Consider the following 20,652-nt stretch of genomic DNA (forward strand, 5'->3'; position numbering starts at 1 on the left):
GTCACCCCTGTTTCTCAGTAACTGACAGATGCATATTCCAAGGTTAGAGATGTAGTACAGGGTTAAGCCATTTGTCTTGCATATAGCCAACCCTGAATTATTTGGTCTCAGAGAACTGCACTCATGGATTACTCCTTCTGGGTACAGGGAACGATATAGGGAGCTGGGGACTCAAACACAGGCCGGCTGCAGGCAAGAAATCACCGTAGCTATTGTACTATTATTCTGGCCCTAGTTGTAACCAATTTTAATCAAGAAGAGATGAAAGTAATTAACCTAATGTCTTGCTATCATCAGATATTAGGATAGTAAGGGAAAATTATGAAAAATAAGGATATCCTTAATAAAACAAATTTTCTTAAACTTTAATTGATTTTTAAAATTCCTTTTTAATTCCTAAGCTTTCGTGTTAAATTTAATTGGCATGTCTCTTTAAATTGTTTTACCCTGGACAGTTTTTCAGATTTTGTTTTCTTGAAATTGGTATTTCCAGAGTACTAGTCCATTATTTTCTAAAATTCCATTCAATTTCAGTTAATCTCATGACAAAATTTATATTATGGACCTGTACCAGAAATATTAAAAAGTGATGCTTCTCCTAATTATATCAAGAGGTACAATTATTTATGATGTTAGATACAAGACCTTGGTTTCTTCCAGGTTTCTAAATTAAGACATTCACTTTACTTTCACTTTTTTCAATAGGTGACTATAGATACCTTGAAATTATATACATAAATTTTGTTCCTCACTAACACATCCTATGAATTCTTTCAGTAGGGAGGTGTGGACCACACCTGGCAGATTTCAGGGCTCACTCTTGGTCTGTTATATGCGGTACCTGGGACCAGACCAGGGCAGCAACATTCAATGCAAGTGTCTTACATCCTTTACTATCTCTTTTCCCATCTCAAGAGTTCCTGTAAAATTAATGGCAAATGTATGAATCCAGTAACTCAATAAATTTGCATGATGACCTATAGTAGTAAGGGAATTTAAAGAAGAATATTTTTATCTTAAAATCTATTTTTATATAAAAATATTAAAGAATGTTTTAATTGTTTAAAATAGAGTCAGATAGCAGAGTGGGTAAGGCATGTACCTTGCAAGAAGTTGACCTGGGTTTGAACCCCAGCAGCCCTTATAGTCCCCTGAGCCCTGCCAGAAGTGACCACTTAGCACAGAGCTAGGAGTAAGTCCTGAGAAGAGCCAGTGTGGACTCAAAACAAATATTATTTAAAACAATGTTTGAAAAATCATTTTTAAAATATTTTTTAAGTTCAGCTAGTCTGGATAGTACATGTTTATAAAACTTTGGGCAGAAGAGATAATACCAAAGGTAAGGCACTGCCAACCTCAGTGCATCGAAGTTGGCACATGATTCTGCATATGATTCCCAAAACAACTAGAGCTCACTCCTGAGCACAGATCTAAGAGTATTCCCTGAGCACAGCTGGGTACTCCAAAACTCCTCAAATCACACTAAATTGTATGTCTTGATGTCTTGTGCACAAAGATTAATGATGACAACACCTAAACAATGCACAAAACACCAAATTTATAAGATTGTAAGAACTATCTTTATAAATTCCCAGTTAAGTTTTTTTTGTTTCCTATTGCAACAACGTTAGATATAACAAGTATATCCTTGGAAAAAAAAGATGTATTTTTAATCCATAGTACTCTGGGACTTTAATTAGATTTGGGAACATCCTTGGGCATGTTCAAATAAGGTTATTTGTAAATCAGAAAAATAAAAGAGTGCAGAGAGAACATTTAATGTGAAAACAAAATACAATTCAAAATAAATATATAGAAATCATTTTCCTTTTTGGTCAGTGATATCATAAAGCATATTGCCATGCATGCAGCTAACCCAGGTTCTGCCCATATGGTCCTCAAGCACCACTGGGACTGGTCTCTGAGCTCAACGCCTGGAGTGGCCCTCAAAACAAAGCAAAACAAAACAAAACATCAAATATTTAAAGAGCGTAAAGTGGAAAGGATTCATAAATAGTCCTCAGAAATATTTAGAATAATGGGAGCAATCTGGGCATACTACTTTGAAAACAAAATGACTCATTTCAGCTTTCAGTAAGAATAAAGGAGATGCAGATTAGTTAGTGAATTAATGAATTAAATCTCGTATATTAGAGCAATAGAAGAGATTTTCAGAGATATGTACCATCCATGCTGATAACTGAAAATGAACTGCATATGTATGGAATTAAAACTAGACAAGTTCTATGAGGAGAACACTTTTCTATGAAGTCACAGGTACTAACCATAGTTCCATTGCAATAGTCTCCATGGCACTGAGTGTAAACAAGCATGTGATATGAGGTGGCAGCATGGAAGAAGCAGAAAGAGATAAGAATGAGAAAGAGTCTTGTAAGTGACTATTTGTGATTTGCCTGAATGTAACCGGGAGATGACTGGAGCGATAGCACAACAGGTAGGGTGTTTGCCTTGCACGAGGCTGACCCAGGTTTGATTCCTCTGTCCCTCTCGGAGAGCCCAGAAAACTACCAAGTGTATCCCGCCTGCAGGGCAGAGCCTGGCAAGTTACCCGTGGCGTATTTGCTATGACAAAAACAGTAACAACAAGTTTCACAATGGAGACATTACCAGTGCCCGCTCAAGCAAATTGATGAACAACAGGATGACGGTGCTACAGTGCTACAATAGGGAAATAACAAGATTTATACTAGGAAATAATTTTATCCTCTTAAGATACAGTGCTATTTTCTAAAGAATAAACTTATCAGAACGGAAGGGAAGGATTTATAGGTTATGGAAATTTAGATAGGTTATTTTCCCTTTATAGTGGGAATAAAGAACCCTACATTTACTTGCATCTGTTGATGAAAATGAGGTGTAAGCAATGATTTTACCCTTTATAAGGCTGAAGTGTTAGAACTGTGGTTAGGCCACTTGCCTTTCAGCCTGCCTAATCCCCGGCACCACAGAGTGTCTCAAACTCTCCCAAGAGTGATCCCTGAGCATCCAATAAAGAGTAAGCCCTTAAAAACCAAAGGATTTGCCCTTACCTCATAAAACTATCAATAATCATAAATTTTAAATTTTCTATTGATTTTATTGAAAACTTATATTTTATATGAATACAAAATTATACTGTTTTCAGCATTTCCTCCAGTCACTTTTGTCTTCAAATGATCCTCTGATTCAGACATTCAGCTCAGGATCATGCAGTCTGGTCTGTGCACCCTTCTGTTGTATAATCAAGGTTTTCTCTGAAAAGGTCAGTGATAGAGCTAAACCCCAGAAGGCACCTGCAATGGGACACACAGCAGGTAACTGCCATGGTCCCATCCTTCAGACAGCACTCTAAATGCTCCTCAGAAAGTGCCATTAAGAATCAAGTGTACCTCTTTGCATACAGCTAAGACCTCATAAATGTTTATGTTTGCTTCTTTTTTCCTGAAGCTTTTTTTCCCCTACACTTTACTTTGCTTTTGGGGAGATGGCCTTTTAAATATTTCCTTCCAATTCCCCCAATCCGCTCGAATGTCATGATTCTCTTTCTATTTCACAGAACCTATTTAATTTATTATTTAACCCTAGTATGTTAAATTGTTTACTTTCAAATATGAGTTGTCTAGCTAGAATTTCTAATATATTTGTAATAGAGACGTTACTGAGACCACTCGAGAAAATTGATGATCAATGGGATGATGATGATGATGATGATGATGATGATGATGATGATGATAATCTTCTGCAACATGCTATTATACTATTCTTTCTTATGACATGTCAGTCTCTAAAAGCCATTCTGTCACCATGACTGCATTTCTTTAATTCATATCATTTAAAAAATCTGGTAAATGCATTATATCTAGCAAGTCAACAAGACCTATTGTAAGGTGTGTTTTTTAACCACAATATGCAGTACTTCACTTTAGCGTGTTGGGGCCGGAGGTGGGGGGGTTGGGAGGTAGATAGTGGCATATATAACTTGCAAGTGCTTAGCGTGTGTTTACCACTTTGACTATCTCCCAAGCTAAGCCACCATCATCTGAATATAATTAGAAATGCACCAACTGTACAAGACTTAGTAAATTACACTTTATATCGCCTCAAATATTAACATGAGTTTGTATTTTATGAGTTACTGATATTTTAGAGAAAGTACAATTAAGTCAGAATGTTTGGATAAGAACACACTATATTATTAATTTTTCCTTTAATCATGTTTTGAATATGATCAAGAATTTTAAAACTTCATTTAGTACACACTTTTAAAACACTCATTTAGTATACACTCATTTTTTTTTGTTTTTGTTTTGGGAGTTATACCTATCTCTGATTGGGGCTTACCCCTGACTCTGCACTCAGAGATTACTTGTCTTGGCACTTGGGAATCATATGTGGTACCAGGATTGAACCCAGGACCATTACTGTCAGGCCAGCAAGCTCACCACCCACTTACCCACCAGCCCCAATCCGAGTACCAACTCTAATGCCCACTCTCTGAAAAGTTGGCTCTATAGAGACTTTTAAACTTGAGGGCCAGAATGATAAAACAGTGGATAAAGCACTTGTTTTGCGGGCAGGAGACCAGAATTCGATTATGGCACCTCATATTGTCCTGGAGCTGGCCTTGAGTGATAATCGAGTGCAGAGCCAGGAGTAACCCTTGAGCAATGCAGCATAGCCCGAAATAACATAAAACAAACAAACTAACTGAAAGTTTAAAAGCCCTAGTTTCTCTTAAATATTAAGATTTCCAGTAAGAACACTGTTCTGCTTCCAGTGTATTTGGAAATGGCTAATACGAAGCATACTCTCCATAGCTATATAAATATTTTAAACATCTTAAAGCTTATTTTACATTTCTTTGTCAGGAACTTCAACTTATCCTTAGATTGAAAGCTTGGATGACACAAGGAATTTGATCTAAGCATAAATAATATTATTTATGATATTATCAAGCTTACTGGCAATAGTCAGGGGAGTTTAGATAATTTTTTAGAAATCTATTATTGAAATTTACAAGCAGACTGATACTTAAAGCTACACAAATTTTGAACTTTTGGGGTTGGAGCAATATTATAGTGGATGCGGGAGTCACCTTGCACTCTGTCAATCTGGGTCCCATACCAGGCACCTCATATGAGCCTAGAGTCCCTCAGGCAATGATCCCCAAGTGTATAACCAGGAGTCATCGCTGTGTGCAGTGTCCATTGTGTCAGCTTCCCCTTTTCCCCAGCCCCAAATATGTGGACTTATAAATAATGACAACGTTTTACTGATTATACTCTTGGTACAAAACTCTCTAAATTAAAATTAGCCTGAGTGATGTAGTGGACAGGGTATTTGCCTTGCACCAGGCCCATCAGGTTCTATCCCCACAGCCCATATGGTTTCCTTTGACCTGTTAGAAAAGACCCCTGCGCTCAGAGCCCAAGTAAGCTCCTCCCCCAATTCCATTCCCTTTAATTATTTTTTTAAATGAAAAAATAAAATTAGCATGTACTAGATACTAAAAAATATACTGGAAACTAAATATATTAAGGTTGAAATGTTCATGTTGTTAGCCTTTTACAATTGCTATTTTTTTTTTAAATTAAGTTTTTTTTTTTCTAATTTAGGGTTTTGGTTCCAAATATTGGGTGTCTTTTTTTTTTCCTAGAAAAAACTGTGTTCAAATTTCTTACTTAAAATAATAGAATGGCTATAGATTTGAATCATTCTATACTTTTATTTCACTTTGTTTTTCATCTTTGTAGCTCAGTGCATTTTAGGGCTGTAGATAAATCCACATATGACATTAATCTACAGTTACTTGAATGCCATAATTGCCTTCAAATTAATGTTATTTTTCTTATAGCATTTAGAAGGTAAATTTTTAATTCAAACAAAAAACTAGTACAGAAAGTTCCTTTTGCCTCTACCCTCATTCATGATTAGCTTTATCAAACAAATTCAACATCTCTCAAGAGTGGTTTATTTAATCAATGAAAATATTCACAAATAGTGTCACCCAAAATCTACCATTTCATTGTGTTCACTTTTGGTGTTATCTACTCTTCGTTCCAATCTTAATATTTGAGTTTTCTATTTGTTATTCATTGCTAGAAGTAAGTATATGACAGTTTTATTGTGGTGATTATTTTAAAAAGAACTAATTTGGTTTCATTTTTATTACCACCCTCCTGTTCAGTTTCAGTAGCTTTTCTTTAATCTATGAATATTCCCACTATTTGCTTTGGGCTCAGGTGATTTTTTTCCTTTCCGTTGTTACTTTTCCTTTTATACAAGAATAATAGTATATTATTGATTTGACAAGTTTTCCTTTTTTAAGGTTGATACTGTTATACTGTCTTGCTTATTAAATATTATGTATTTTAAAGAAAGTAATTATGGTTACTATGCAAAATAAACCAATTGCTAAACGTTTTTTCTAAAGACTTGGTAATATACATAACTTTATATTTTAGCTGTCGACAAAAAAAATTATATATATTTATTTATCAAAAATGGATACTTCCATCCCTCTTGGAGAGCCAGGCAAGCTACTGAGAGTATCCTGCCAACACAGCAGAGCCTGGCAAGCTACCCATGGTGTATTAGATATGCCAGAAACAATAACAACAAGTCTCACAATGGAGACGTTACTGGTGCCTCTTCGAGCAAATTGATGAACTACAGTGTTATAGTGCTATAGTACTATTTATCAAAAAAGTCACATCCCACTGGTAATAAATGATTTGAAATAAAGTATTGAATCAAATCTTAAATTATATCAGGACTTTATACACAAAACAAATTAGGGTAAATTATTAGATTTTGCTCGTTGTGTGGCTATAGTAAAATCAAACATTCTGATTCAAATATTGATGACACATTGATTATTGTATGGTTAGTTTCAGACACAGTGACAAAGGATATCAGGTTTCAGTAACTATGTTAATATTTTCTCAATTTTTATAGCAGCCATAAACCAGTATCTTATGCTATATGAAAAATTCCTATAATTTTGAGTTATACATCTAAAAAATAAAATTTAAGTTTACTTTTTGCCATTTTTTAGTTTTGCTTAGGAAATGTTGTTGAAAAATTTAATGTGTTTATGATACATCATAGTTAATATATTTTAATATAAACAATAATATGAATATACTTAACAGTACCAAACATATTAATTAAAATGCTCAAGATGCAGCAAACTCCTGTAAACCTTGTATTCAATTACGTTAAAAAATTAAAAAAATTGAAAAGGGTTCTTACATCTGTGAATTGATCACTATGTACTTCTTCAATGTATCTGGCAACAGTTTTTGCTATGTGAATATTAAATTTCATTAGATCTCATTCTTTTAATATGACATCTAATTAGATCGCATTATTTTAAATTCTTTCTGGCAAATTATTCTCTGAGGTTTTTTAGGGGGTCGGATGAAGGGGGCTGAGCAGAATGTTTACTTTTCACATAATTGTAAAAATTGTCCCTTTGAACTGAGTTATAATTTTATTTTATAAAAGTAAAGTGAACAGACTTTTTATCTACTCCTTTGAATCTTTTATAAGCTTATTTTATTTGCTATCACATTTTAATTTTCAATAATGTATTTTATTAGTAGAGACTTAAAGATTTCTCACTGATCCAATTATTACTTAATAGCATGTTGCTTAGTCTTCACATTTTTATATATTTTCTAGTTTTTTGTAGATGATTTCTAATTTCATGCCATTATAAGATATAAAATTTAAACTTTGATATGATGGGTCCTGAGACAATTACCATGGGTAGGGTGCTTACCCAGAATATATATACCTGACGCAAGTTCTATATTTTGCACTGCATATGGTCCCCTGACTCCCATCAAAAATAATTAATGAACTCGAGGACTAGAGCAAAGCTTTAGTAGAGTCCAGAAATCAGAAGAAAATTCAGTATCACCTCAATATTTATGCAATAATAGATTTCATATGTCTCAACATCTAGTTTACCCTCAAGTATGTTCCATGCGCAGTTGAGAGAAATGTGTGGTCAGGATTCTTTGTTTGTTTTTACAGAAAGAAATCAGAAAATCAAGTGTCTTGTTTATATCGATTAGTCATCTTTCTGATTCCACATTTAAGGCTGTCCTTCCTTTTTAGTTTTATTTATCTGTCCATCGGTGTAAGTGAGGAATTATTGTACATTACTACTATCATGTTTATCAGTGTCTCTTTTTAGCTTCTCTCATTAGCTATTTTTATTGCTTTATATGATGGTTCTTCATTGGATACATACTGTCCAATAATTGTTATATCTTCTTGATGAGTTAATTCTTTAATTTTATATGTTAATTATATATACTTATTAAATACATATATAAAATATATAATATATATTTAAATTATATATAAAATATATAATTATATAATTTATATAATGTTAATTCCTGTGTGATTTTTAAAATAATCTGTTTTAAAACCTATACTGACCAATATTGCATGCATACTAGAGAATAATGTGTATCTCTATAACACAAGGTATAGATGTAGCTACTTATTAACGTGTGGATAGCTTATAGTGGTTTTTGAGGTAATCTCAATTTATTGATCTTACCTACTGCTTTTCCCACTTTTTGAAGATGAAATATGAAATTCTCTATTTATTATTCTGTAGTTAACCATTTGCTCTTTGGATGCAATAGGCTTGTTTGTTCTTAATTTTTATGGCAATTTTTTATGAAAAAATAAGAGGGAGACAGATAGTTAGATTTCCCACACGCCACCTTTTGATGTGATTATTTTTGAGTGTTCTGTTGAAAATTCTGCTATGTTTAATGGATTATTCTAATTTTCCTTACAGTTCTGTCATTTGTTTTGCCTTGCATGATTGAACACTCTATTGCTCGCTATTGCATGCTAAAATTTTCCTACTTGAAGATTGAATCTCTATTTTTCCTTTATTCCTCATAATTTTCTTTGTTAGGCAATCTGTTCATTCTAAAACACACAGTTACCATTACCTTTTCTTTACAGAGGTAACATTTCATGGCAAAAAAGGATATGTCGGCAATTTCTCTCTGGATAGCTATTCATAATGTACTGAGTAAAATGAATTGTCACAAATATGGCTCTAGTAATGTGATACTATTGCCGATGAAATGAGGAAGGAGGGGCCATTACTCAAAAGCCCCAATAGGTTGTTTTAAAAACCCTCATTTCATAAGAGCATATGATTCTTTTATAAAACATCATTTACATAAGGCATAAGCAGAAAACAGAAACAGCTAAGAATTCGATATATATATACATATATGTGTGTGTGTATATATATATATATATATATATATATATATATATATATATATAAGCTCAGGTTTCTGTAAAGTGAGTTAAGTTGTTTGAGTTGCTTTCTTGGATGCAGAGTTGCTGTTGAACTCTTATTTCATATGTGAGCTGTAAATAAAAATCTCTAACACTGAAAACATCTGGTGGTTGGCATGTTATTGTCATGTGTTATCCACAGAAACCTGAAGTTAGTTGCAATCTGCTGCAACAGTAGTAAGATGTGGGTGCAGGAAGATATAATTTATATTGTTACTAGATCTCAGTCTTTTTCTAAGTCTATGATGTTAGACTCTGAGTTTTATAGGTTTCCAATTTCTTCCCCATCTTCTGTGGTAGAACAGATAGGTAATCCAACATAAGGGTGGGATTTACTTTATCTAAAACTAGAAATCTAGAGTCAACTGGAATTGGGCATTTTGCCAGCACAACCTATTAGTTCACAACCACCAGTAAAACTTTAGCTGGTTAAAGTTTTGTTAATTTCATCTGAGAGCAGGAGCTAATTAAGAAAAGAATAATATGTTGAAAAACGGCTCCTCCCTGCTCCACTTTATTCAAATTCTGAGAAAATGTTTCTCTGATATTTTCTATGAGTACCTGATTAAGCTGTACACAAATTTCACAAAAATGTAGTGGTTTTATGACTGGATCTTTTTGGCTCCCTACTCTCTCTGAACTTTCTACAGTTGTTTAGTTGCAACTAAGTTTCTTTACCCCATATTGATCCCACAGTGGTCTCTGTTATTGAGTCTCTGCTTGGTAGATGTTTTTCCCTGTATGGGTCTGACAGTCTCCTCCGTCTTTTTCTTTTCTTTTTTTTTTTTTTGAAGTAAACAGATTTATTTAGAGGATTCTGAGGGAAGGAGGAAGGGATAAGTGGGAGAGAGAATAGTAAGAATAACTCGCTCAAGAGAGAATGCAGGCTTCTCCAAGAGTGGAGAGAGCTCTACACACATCTGAGCTCTAGATAGGAAAGCATGAAAGTACACATCTCAAGAAAGGAGATGTGGGCAACACATGAACTCAGGCACCGAATGTGCTCTGCCACATGGGCGCAAGCAGCACATGGTCTTGGGCAGCATATGCCCCCACTCTCCTCCGTCTTAGAACAGTGGTTTCCCAGCGTCTTCCCAATTATTCTGTTTATTTGTCTTTTGCACCCTGCCACATGGTACTTAGGGCTTACTCCTGACTCTGTATTCAAGGATCATTCTTGGCAGTGCTCGAGGACCACATGGGTTGCCTGGGACTGAACCTCGGTCAGTTGCATGTAAGGCAAGCACCTAACAAGTTGTGCTATCATCTGACCTATGTCTCCTCTTTCTTAAGGATCTTTCTGTTACTAATTTGTTGCTATTGAAATTTTGGTCTTTTCAGCTGTTTGCTTGTTAGGAAAGTGTCAAATCCAAACTCCTAGAATGCAGAACAGGAAACTGAATGTAGTCTTTGAGTTTTTCTTCATGTTTTTTAGTGTCATCTCTATGGTGGTTTGTTTATTTCCTAAGGCTGAATAAAGAAAATACCACAAGTAGGTAAAACTACATAAGTTTTTGGTTTGACAGTTTTGTAAACTAGAAATCTGAAAACAAGGCTTTACTAGAACCAGCTTCTTTGGAAGTCAGTAGGACAGAATCTTCCTTTGTCTTTGCCTTGTTTCTCTGGGTTCTCCGGCAATCCTTGGCATTCCTTGTTTTTAACTCTAATCCTTCTGATTTTGCCTTTATCTTTGCATGACCTTCTCCTCTTGTATCTGTCATCACTTTTTCTCTCTCTCTCCCCTTTTAATTGAATAACCACAAGATACAGATACAGAGTTACAAATCTGATTATAGCCAGGTTTCAGTCATACAGTGTTCCAACACCCATCCCTCCACCAGTGCACATTTCCCACCACTAATGACCAATATCACCAGTTTCCTTCCCCCATTCCCCCACCATCCCCCCAGCCTGTCTCTATGGCAGAATATTTCCTTCTCTCTGCCTCTCTGTCTCTGTCTCTGTCTCTGTCAGTCTCTCGGTTTCTTTCTTTCTCTCTCTCTCTCTCTCTCTCTCTCTCTCTCTCTCTCTCTCTCTCTCTCTCTCTCTCTCTCTCTCTCTCTCTCTCTCTCTCTCTCTCTCTCTCCCTCCCTCCCCACACTCTTTGGAACGTTGGAACATTATGGTTTTTCTATACAGGTACTGGGATGTTGTTATGTTTGTTTCTTTATATGTTTTCAGCACGCAGTTCTTCCAGAATGATAATTTCCAACTATTTTTAACATGGCGGTCCCTTCTCTACCCCAACTAACTTCTCTCCCAGAACTTGAGGTAGGCTTGCAACTGTGGAACAATCTTCCTGGCCCTTTTCCTACTGTCCTTGGGTATTGGTCTCATATTATGCTGTTGTTTTTTTTTTAAATATTCCACAAATGAGTCCAATCATTCTTTCTATCCCTCTCCTGACTCATGTCACTCAGAATGACATGGACTTTCCAAGTTCATACATTTATAGGCAACTTTCATGACTTCATTTTTTGTAACAGCTGCATAGCATTCCGTTGTGTAGATGTATCATAGTTCTTTAACCAATCACTTGTTCTCTGGCCCTCGGGTTGCTATTCTTGCTATTGTGAATAATCCTATAATGAGCATCAAAGGCATCCAGATAGGAAAGGAAGAATTCAAGCTCTCACTATATGTAGATGATATGACATGATACTTATAGTATTCTAAAATTTCATGAAATAGCTCCTAAAAACAATAGATTTGTATAGTAGAGTGGCAAGTTACAAAATCAATACTCAGAAGTTTGTGACTTTATTATATACAAAGAAGAAAGCAATACCATTCACAATCATGGCTGAGAAAATCAAGTACCTCGGAATCAGTTTAACCCAAGAGGTAAAAGACCTATCTATATAAAAGGACCTATTTAAAGAAAACTGCAAAACTGCCTTTAGTTTTCTCTTCTTAAAGGGATAAGGATGCTGGATTGGAGTCTCAGTAAGTTTTATACAGCATTATCTTAATTAAATACATCTATGACAATTCTACTTTCAATTAAGGTATCATATAAAGTGTGAAGGTTAAGAATAGTATAGCAGGATTTACAATTCCACTCATACAGAAATATGTATAAAAAGGAGATAGACTAGTTAGAAATCATAAATTCTCTTTGTGTATGTGTTTTGTGTATGTGTGTGTATGTGACAAGATAGTTTTCACTCAATAAAATTTCATTAGAATGTTTTGAGGGAAGATAAAGAGAGGAATATATGTTTAATAGAGAACAAAGGCTTTTCCAGAGTGGAAAAATACAAAGTATAATTCATGCAATTCCAACAGATTATTTTTCAGTTTGTTGAAAATCTTTGGTCAAATTTTATCGTTGGTTTTTAATTTGGGATACACATTTTGCTGTTTGTTGAACAAGTTTTCAAAGTTTCTTGCACTACTTTTCTAGCCCTAAATCATTTCTTAAATGAGTGACTTAGAATCCATACCATTAAGCACCAAACTATCTTAAAGATATATACTTTGATTAATGTTACACTTTTCACTTCATCATGTGAATCCATTTATCTCTATCATGTGGATAATCACTGACACTGTCACTGTCATCCCATTGCTCATTGATTTGCTCCAGTGGGCACCAGTAATGTCTCCATTGTCAGACTTATTGTTACTGTTTTTGGCATATTGAATACACCACAGTAGCTTGCCAGGCTCTGCCGTGTGGGCAAAGTACTCTGGGTAGCTTGCCGTACTCTCTGAAGGGGTGGAGGATATGAATGCATTATAGAATTATGAAAATTAAATATGAGCTGTTCTAAAAATTAAATATAAGAATACCTTTACTATATTACATAGAGACAAGTAAAGCACAAATAAATGTTAATAATCTTTTTTAAAAAAATTGTTAAAGTCAGGAAAGGCATGATTATTACCATAATAAAATCCAAATATTAAATGCAAGTAGACTTTATTTTTTTTAATTTATTTTATTGAATCACCATGTGGAAAGTTGCAAAGTTCTCAGGCTTATGTCTCAGTTATACAATGCTCCTTTCACCAGTGCCCATATTCCACGACCAAAAAAAAAAGAAAGAAAAAGAAACCCGTATACCTCCCACCCCCCAACCCTCCACCTCCCCCTGCATAACTGATAAATTTCACTTCCTTTTCTCTTTACCTTGATTACATTCCATATTACAACACAAAACTCACTATTGTTGGAGTTTCAACACAGAACTCACTATTCTTGTTGGAGTTTATCCCCCAAGAATATGGCCCTATTGACAAGGAAACATTTGATAATTAGTTTTCCAATGATGAGAATAAAGAGATATAAAGTCTCTCCTAAACTGCGGCCCCTTGGTTTAGGATTTCTGTATTTTAGTAATTAAGTCCAGGGAGATTTAAGTTGGAAATTGAATATTTCCCTTCCTGGAGCAGCATGGAGCAAAAGCTTAGTTCACAGTCTGGAGACATGGCTGCAAGCACTTGCTGGGACCCCAAGTAATATAGCTGGCTCTGGATCTTGGTCGTTCAGCAGCAAAGTGGCTGTGCAGAGGCATGGCTACCCTGGTCAAATCTCAGGGGAGCTCGAGCCCGCACCGGCCCCGGGCCGAGACTGCCCAAGTGTCCCGCTGTTTCAAGTTGAAAACACATTTTTTTTTCTCGTTCCACCAAGTTCATACCTATTTAAAAGTTCCATAAAATGGTGGACACCACACCGCTTCCTCCCTGATGGAAGAAAAACCAAGGAAGAAGAACAAAATGCAGTAGACTTTAGATTCCAGAGTTGAAAACTTACTTAAGTAAATGAGAACCAGCATTCTATTATATTGTATTTAGAATTTTTTAAATTTATCCTAATTTTTTAATTATTTTTAATTGTGTCACTATGAGATAGAGCATTACAGAGTTGTTCATTGATCAGGTTTCAGTTATACAGTGTTCCAACATCCTTTCCTCCACAGGTGAAATTTCCCAGCAACAACGTCCTCAGTTTCCCTTCTACCCACACCCCAGCATGCCTCTTTGGCAGCACCTCCCTACCTCTCCCTTCTCTCCTCTCCCTTCTCTCCTCTCTCTCTCTCTCTCTCTCTCTCTCTCTCTCATTTTAGGCATTTTGGTTTGCAATGCAGATGTTGAAGAGTTATCATGTATATCCCTTTACCTACTTTCAATATGCAGTTTCTGTCCACAGTGATGATTTTCAACTATTCAACTATTGCTGAAAATTAAATATAAGTACCCTATACCCTCCTCTATCTTAAGTACCCTCTACCATCCACATCCTTGTGAATATTTTCAACTATTGATAGTCTTCCTGGCCTCTGTTTTTCCTGGCCTTGAATACTAGTCCTATACCATTTTTTACATCCCATAAATAAATGCAGTAAGTCTATGCCTGTCCCTCTCCTTCTGACTTATTTCATATTTCACTCAGTATGATACTCTCCAAGTCCATTTACAGGCAAATTTCATGAGTTCATTCTTCCCAACAGCAGTGTAGAAGTACTATAGTTTCTTTAACCAGTTTTCTGTTCTCGGGCACTCAGGTTGTTTACAGATTCTGGCTATCGTGAATAGTGCTGCAATGAACAAAGGAGTGCAGATGGTGTTTCTACTGTGTGTTTTTTGTTACCACCGAGGAAACATGTATGGGAGGTAGGTGGGAAACTTGGCACAATGGTGGACAGAATGTCAAACTGATGGTGGGATTGGTGTTGGAATGCCAGAAACAGCTACAATATGAACTTTGTAAACCACAGTGTTTAAGTAAAGATTTTTTAAAAATCAGAAACAGGCATCATTACCAATGTTTGTATTTACAGGATTTGCAATATAAAACTTTTCTATATTTTTAGCTGATGAAAGTTAAAAAATCCACTTATGGTAGTAGTGAATATTATTTGAATACATATATAATTTGTCTTGGTTTAATAAAATAACACAATATACAAATAAAATGTTAACCTTGTTTTGGACTAGTCTAACAAAATATCATAGAATGGGTAAAATTTTGAAAATACATATTTTTGTCATAGTTCTGGGGGTTGGAATGCTAGGATCAGTGTATAAGCATGGCTGAATTCTGATAGGAACCATTTTTATTTTCAAAGTGCTGACATCTCATTGTATTCTGGCACATAGCAGAGAAAAAGGAGAAGGCAAGCTCTCTGGTGAATTATAAAATCACTAACCTCTCTATTAGTGCTCTGTGCTTACATCTTCATTTAATGCTAATTATGTCCCATAGGTCCCACATCCTAATACCATACTTTTTCTTGATAGAGCTTTAACATAAAAATGGGGGAATGTGAACCAACAATTTGTAACCAACTTATACACATTATGTTTGAGTAGATAATATTTGTTATATATTTTAAGTAAATATATATATTGTAACTATTGTCTCTTAGCAACAGTTATAATCTTTAATCTGTACACAGTATTTTAAGTAGTGATAAAAATAAAGGCATAAAATAAGTAAATAATTTAACTACAATCTGAAGAATTTCAATAGAGTAGTTACTTAAAAGTTTTCAAATTTAATTAGACATCTTAAATATTCAGTTAGCTGATTAAAATTAAAAAGCATTTAATCAGTAAGTACTTCAAATGCTTAAACAATAATAACAAATTAGCTATTTCTCACACAATGCTTCAGTAAATGAGCCTTGCTGTTCCTATTCTAAAAAATTAAGAAATACATGTCTAAGTAAATTAAGTTTGCATGACATCTTAACAGTTTTTATTTTTTAAATAGAAGAAGTTTATTTTGAAATATTGTTTCTAATATTTTTTTGTAATACATATCAAGGGAAATATATTGACACCAATAACTTAGGAGGGGCAGGTACGAGGTTTTATTTAAAAATTGAATACTAAAAATCATGTTATCTCCTATTTGTTTCTTTCCATATCTGATATGCATTTTGACAATTTTCTAAATAAGTATAATATTATAAATATGACTAGTACATATTAATATAGAAGGCACAATGTCTTTTTCTAAATTAAATGTAAAAAAATAAGGCCATTTTATTTTTGTTATATAGCTTAATTTCTAGGTTGATAAATGTAAAGAATTGTTCAATTTATGGAATAAATTTCTCAGAACATTGTAGTGAACACTTTAAAATTCTCTAATAGATGAGTTCGACATTTCTTCAACATTTCTATATCCACAAAAACAGTCTTGGCATGAGAAATAATAGTGTAACCTTGAGTTAAATAGCTTAATGATGATTTAAGTGATAATGATACAAGTTCTTTTTGTTTTTGCAAGAGTTGAACCTAAACCCACAATTGTATGTATAAATTAAAACTTTGTACAGCGTCATGTTCTTCTCCTATTTTCAAAACGCTTATATAAGTTGCTCATCTCTCAATTATCTACAATCAGACTGATTCTCTTGTCTCAGCAGATATAATTATTGTACATTTTATAAAAAAGTTTCAGGATGACATAACATGAACTTCATGAACTTTCTACTCTTCAACTTTGTGCTTTCTATCATTTGATTCTTCTTGGTTATGCAGAGCCACTTTCTACTCTATTGAGCCCATTTTGGTTTCTTCCCTTGATGAAGAAAAATTGCTTGCATTCACAAAAACATAAAAGATGTTCTGGGAAATAATGTTGTTATATCACCAGTCAAGAATATAAAACAGAGTGGGAAAAAGCGTGGACTTTTTCCCCTAGTAGTTAATTGTAACTGGCAAAGAAAGTTTTGATATTTTTCTGCTTAGATGTTTTGTTCACAGTGATATACAGTGATGTTATAACTTGGCTGCCTCCCTTGTTCATGATTTTACCCAGGTAGGACAGATTTATGGATGAGGTCTGAACTATAAATTAAAGTCTGCCATGGTTAATCTGATAAATGTTCCACAGAGTTGGCACAATCGTCTATTTATAAAGGGAGGTACTCTCCACTGTGTATGTACTTGTTTTGTGAAAATCACAATGATATTTCAAGGCCTAATTTAGAATATTATATTCTTAAATGCAATGATGTATAAAAACTATTTTTAAATTATATTTAGAAAGCACAGTTCATTAAATTATAGTTCTTTCCATAGGGTTCATTCTGTAGAAAACAAATGCAAATTAGCCAGCAAACATTTGGGCATGACCTGACTCATAAATGAAACCAATGGATAGGTTAGCTGGCCAGCAATGTTGCAATTCTGACTAGCAGATGATCATTTGGCACCTTAGAACACGGGGATGATTGACTCTACATGACCAACTTCTCACAGATCCTAAGCTGATACAGGTATATGTGGGTAATTGCTTCAGTCACCCAAGAGGGAAACAGGGAGCAGGTGTGCGGCTACCAATAGAGCTCAAGTTTTAACTCATTTAAATTATAAATTTAGTTGGTGGCTGGAGCCAAGAAATTTGGATCAATTGAGGTTTTTGCTGTCTCAATTTTGGAGATTATAATTGACTTTTATTGCCTCTTGGACCTGATTCTTGCTAATGTGTTTTCTATATTTGTAATGTTAAAATTTAAATTTTCCCTAAGTTCCTTCTGTTCTGATAGACTTGCTGAGTATAGAACTCACTTACTGGTTTAGTAACAACTGACAGATTTCTCTTTTGAGAGATTGACTGTGTCAACTTTCCTGAGAGAAGAGCTGATGACAAAAGGTTAGATTTGTAAATTTTTTTTCACAGTGTTCTTCAGATGGACGATGGAGTGTGATTAGAAAAGACTTTGATTTTTTTAAAGCAAAAATAAAATTAAAAAAATAACCCAAAATGGAAAAAAATGTTTGGTTTCTCCCTCCCTCTTATAAACAACAAAAACATTGGTGGAGGTATAGGGTGATAATACAAAGGGTTGGAGCAGGCACACAGTTCTAAATCAATCTTTGACCTCTTATAATTGCCAAATCATTGCTCTTTGTAGTGCTTGCAGTCCCAAAGGACTGATAAACCCCCAAATCATCACAGAATTAGGCAGAACACTGAAATGTTAGGCTCAATAACCACTTGTATGTCACTGGGAGTACTTCTGAGTGAATTACCCAGGTGATTATAACTTTCGACTATCTCCCTTGGAAAAAAAAAAGGAATTTTAAAGAATCAAGAATCAAGTATACTAGACTATATTACTCACCTACTCTTATTCAATATTTTTTTCCTTTATTTTCAGGATCATTAGTGTGTTTCCTTCCTATTTATTCCTGAAAATACATTTTCTTTGCCAAGAAAACGCTTGTAATGGAAACTTGACTTTAACACCAAATTTGAGTAGGTTAGGACAATTATTTGTTAAATTGTTTATCTTTCTCTTAGAAAAAGACAGACTCTCTGTAAAGTACCATGTATTTTTCTATTTTTTGCAACTATTAATAATTGAGTATAATTACATTTTCCTTAATTATACAGAAACATATGAGCATATTTGCCTTAGTAAATTATTGCACTTGTCTATCTCTAAGAAATTTTACAGTACCTAAAAACTATATTTGTGTTATAATGTATATAAGTTATTAAAAAGTTCTCTTCTGTTTCCACAAATATGTATGTTCTTCAATTATAATTGGCAACTTTATTTCCAATTGCTTCATTAATCAAAAAAATTTTAATTTAGGAGTACTGCTATTTATTTAGCCATTGATTAAGCTGATTGAATTGGGCATGCACTCAACATTACTTTCTTTTATTCAGAATGTCAATTTTATTTTATGACGACCTAGGTTTGATTCCTTCATCCCTTTCAGAGAGCCCAGCAAGCTACCGAGAGTATCCCATCTGCACTGCAGAGCCTGGCAAGCTACCTGTGGCATATTCCATATGCCAAAACCAGTAACAACAAGTCTCACAATGGAGACGTTACTGGTGCCTGCTTGAGCAAATAGACGAACAACAAGATGACAGTGCTATGTTTTTATTATTATTATTTTTTAATCACCGTGATATACAGCTACAAAGCTTTCCCATTTGAGTTTCAGTCCCACAATTATCTATCACCCAACCCTCCTCGGTGCACATCCTCCAACACCAAAGTCCTGAGAATCCCCCTATCCCACCCCTCCTCCTTGCCTTTATGGCACAAATTTTCTCCATAATCTCCTTTGCATTACTTGTTACAAATAGTAGAAGATGTCATAGCCACACTCTCCTAGAATTCTAAAATTTTAGATAATTAGGGTCTAGAGATCTCTGCAGCAAGTTTCTTGGTTAGGTGATTCTTTTGTGTGTCTCTGGATCTTGGCCATTAATAAGCTTAAGCAGCAGCTGGCGGGAGTTTGTGGACATGACCTCCAGGGTCCCATGGGGATGCAGGATGAGAAGGACCAGCCATTCCCCTATTCTTTGAGGCCTGGAGTTCACCATCACTGAGCCCACGTGACTACACTTTTCACTGGGTTCTGAAAGTTGACAGTCACTGGAGGTTTTAGGGGTCAGATGGAGGGATGACACCTGTCCCTTTCTGAGGCACCCCAGTGAAGTTAGCCTGACTTAAATTCTGGAGTCATCTCTGCAGCAAGCTGCTCAGTTCAGAGATTCTTTTGTGTGTTGGCCCAAAGATGGCCCTTGTTTCAATCTTTTCCAGAGAAATAAACTATTAACATATGGCCAGCAGGGCATGCCTGCTCACCCACAATGCGCTGTGCCATTAGCCCTAACTGCAGCTTTTGATATCTTTCAAGATTTATGGGTCTCTGAAATAAGGTCAATGAATGAGCTTATATAGCTGAGCTGGAGGTGGTTTGTGCGTGTGGCTCCCACATACCTAACTTTTAGTCATTTAATTTCTTGGTAAACTTGGCCACAAGTGTTGGGGTCCAGCAAAAGGCACAGTGGCAATTTTGGGGTATCAGGAAGTTTAAAGGCACCATCAGGCTGCTGATGTACTCTCCCCACAGGTATAAGTTGACCTGTTGGCAGCACTATACCACTTATTGGTCAAAATTTTTGAACCCACTAATTTCCCAACTTCTTTATGAGTTCTGGCCTGGGAAAATAGGTAACTACCTCAGTAAAATTCTGAAAACTTTCTATTTAGAGATTTTTTTTTCAAAAGAGCTTATTACAAACAATTTTATGTATTTTAGTACTGACAGGAAATATTTTTATTTTAGGCTGAATTACAGTTAGATTTTATATCATTGGTTTCCAACCCTTTTTTTTTTCCCTTTACCTATAGAATTGTGCTGATCTGTGAATAATTCCATCAACTGGTGGAGTAGTTGGAAACAATATTTCTAGGTGTCAGAGATTTATATCACTGTCACTGTTATCCCGTTGCTCATCATTTTGTTCGAGCAGGCACCAGTAATGGCTCTCAGTGTGAGACTTATAGTTACTGTTTTTGGCATATCCAATAT

The 20,652-nt window shown here is 34.9% G+C and overlaps 1 pseudogene; it reads left to right on the forward strand.

Moving 5' to 3' along the window:
* Positions 1 to 2,351: 2,351 nt before the first annotated feature.
* Positions 2,352 to 20,652, forward strand: part of LOC101554465 (casein kinase II subunit alpha-like) — a 73,684-nt pseudogene continuing 55,383 nt past the window's right edge.

Source organism: Sorex araneus, chromosome 2 (genome assembly GCF_027595985.1).
Source record: "Sorex araneus isolate mSorAra2 chromosome 2, mSorAra2.pri, whole genome shotgun sequence".
NCBI lineage: Eukaryota > Metazoa > Chordata > Mammalia > Eulipotyphla > Soricidae > Sorex > Sorex araneus.